General features: G+C 46.7%; 1 pseudogene; it reads left to right on the top strand.

The window, feature by feature from the left end:
- Nucleotides 1-1721: 1721 nt before the first annotated feature.
- LOC112409842 (uncharacterized) lies at nucleotides 1722-1852 on the top strand (annotated as a pseudogene).
- The last annotated feature ends 524 nt before the right edge of the window (nucleotides 1853-2376 follow it).

Below are 2376 nucleotides of genomic sequence, written 5' to 3' on the forward strand. Positions count from 1 at the left end.
TACGATGAAAAATTAAGAGTCCCAGCCCTTCAGTTATAAAGGTGACATCTGCATAAAGAAGGAAAAGGAAGGTCCCTGAAATGTGTCAGCTGTCCCAGAGAGCTCTGAACTGAAAGAAATCCCTGTTCTGGTCAGAACGCCAGGCTAGAGAGTGGCCTGGTGCCCAGGGTCTGCTTCTTCTGGTTCCCTCCTTCCAGCTAACCACAGGCCTGCCCTCCTTTTAAAGGAATGGTTCCAGGGAGAAATCTTTAAGGACTAGACAGATTGGAAAGGATAAATGAATGGGAGTCTGTAACCTGAGATGTCAGCAAATATAAATAAACAGACTTAGAGGTGAAAAGAATGGCAACCTCCAGAAGCTACAAACTTCTTTCCCCTCGTGCTCAGGCATTTTCCCTTCAAGATAGCCTGGAAAGAAGGGAAAGGCTCTCACGTGGATTGGATGCCTTCTGTATCATGAGAACTGCTTTAATTGCTTCCATACATGTAATTTTAACCCTCCCCCTCAACTTGCAAGGAAAGGGTTATCTTCCCTGTTTTACTGATGATGAAAACAAAGATTCAAAGAGATTAAGACTTGGCCAAGGCCACACATCTAGTAAGTGTCAAAACCAGGATTCAAACCTATGTTTCTCTTTCTTCCAAAGCCCTGCCCACTACACCACTAGCGGAAACAGAATCTTAGCATGTTTTAGCTGAAAGATGACCTCACCATCATGCCCATTTCACAGATGAAGAACCTGAGGTGAGTACGGAGAAGCAACTTGCCCAATGACCTACAATGACCCAGGCTTTCTCATTTCCAGACAAGAACTTGCAATCACTTGTATCCACCAGGGTCCTACAAGAATGGCACACTCAAGTAGGAGTATTAGAGGAGAGCATAATGAAAAGATTGTTAAAAACAAGGACACATTTAAAGGAAGCCAACAAAGGCTGGTGATGCATTCCAGGTGCAGCAGCTGCAGGGGGGCCAGGACCACCTCTGTGCCTGAAGGGACAAGGCTAATGCCCCGAACCCAGAGAAACCCGTAGCTGAGCCTTAAGCTATAGTTCGAGAGCTCTGGAATTCAGAAGAGAAAGCCACTGCCAGTCTGCAGCCTGCCCTCTCTCTCTCCTCCAGCCTCTCATAAGGTGCCTCTCATAAGCTGGACCATCCAGAAAGCCAGCAAATAGGGAATTCCCAGGCTGTGGCTTCCAGGGGTCAGAGCAAAACGGACAAAAGAGGATAATGGACCTAGAGGGGGAAATGAAGACTTGTACACACTGCTACACAGGGATGCTTCTCTGCAACTCGGTCCTTGGGAAGAGTCCTTCCTCAGCAAGTCAAAGACAACAAAAACCATGTAAGTGTTCCCTCCTAGTCCATGTGGGGTCAGGAAGGCTCAGCACAGAGAACTATAGGGCAGCTAACAGCACAGAGGTGGATTTCTCACTGCCCGCTGCAGGGGTATTACCTTAATTTGGCCAACTTGTCTGTGATAAAGGGGAGAGAAGCCCTGCCCAAACCTCCTTGGGATCAAAGGCATGACCTTGGAATTCCTGGACTTTGGTACCTAGGTCAGTACTGGTGTTCACAGGGAGAGTTACTGGTGTTTCAGGTGGGTATTTGAGAATTAAAAACAGGAGAAGGTAGGGTTGGGACTGGCTGTGTGCAAGAGCATATGTGCTGTCTACCAGTGCTTGGAAGTCAGGGCCACTTTTAAAATAAAGATAATCTTATCACTTCTTGGCCTTTTGGCTAAGATCAAGTGTAGTATCTGTTCTTATCCACTGAAATAAAGGCAATCCCAAAATGAAGGCAGTTTAGGTGACTTGGAAAGGCACATTCCTCTTATCTATGCCATCCTTGCTTTAATACTACATCTCTCCCTCAACACACATGCACGTGCATACACACACATCAACACACACACACACACACACACACACACACACCATGCCACATCAGGTCTCTCAAGCCCAAACCAGCCTTCCATCCCCTCCTGAAGTTTCAACCCCAGCTTCCACTGAACCCCCCTCCTCACCCTGATTTGGTCATATTTCCTATTTAGTTTAAATCAACAGTCTGATTTTATCAACAATAATGCTTTATGGAGGTTTATTTCTTCAAACAGACTGTGCTCCTCTTTGCTATAAAGTTAATTTTTTGTTCTTTGTTCACTTTCCTAATCTGCAAATTACCTCCTCCCGTTCCCTGATTACTTACTATTGGAAAAACAAGCCCCTTTTTGCCTCCAGTTTGAATATTCTCTGCCTTATCTTGATGGCCCTAATCTCTCTCCCCCGACTGGCCTCTCAAAGCAGCAGTAGGTAACCGGCGGGGCACAGCTGCCGGCCAGCACAAACCCCGCGCAGCAGCGAGCCGGCCAGGCC

Source organism: Neophocaena asiaeorientalis, unplaced genomic scaffold, assembly GCF_003031525.2.
Source record: "Neophocaena asiaeorientalis asiaeorientalis breed wild unplaced genomic scaffold, Neophocaena_asiaeorientalis_V1.1 scaffold336, whole genome shotgun sequence".
NCBI lineage: Eukaryota > Metazoa > Chordata > Mammalia > Artiodactyla > Phocoenidae > Neophocaena > Neophocaena asiaeorientalis.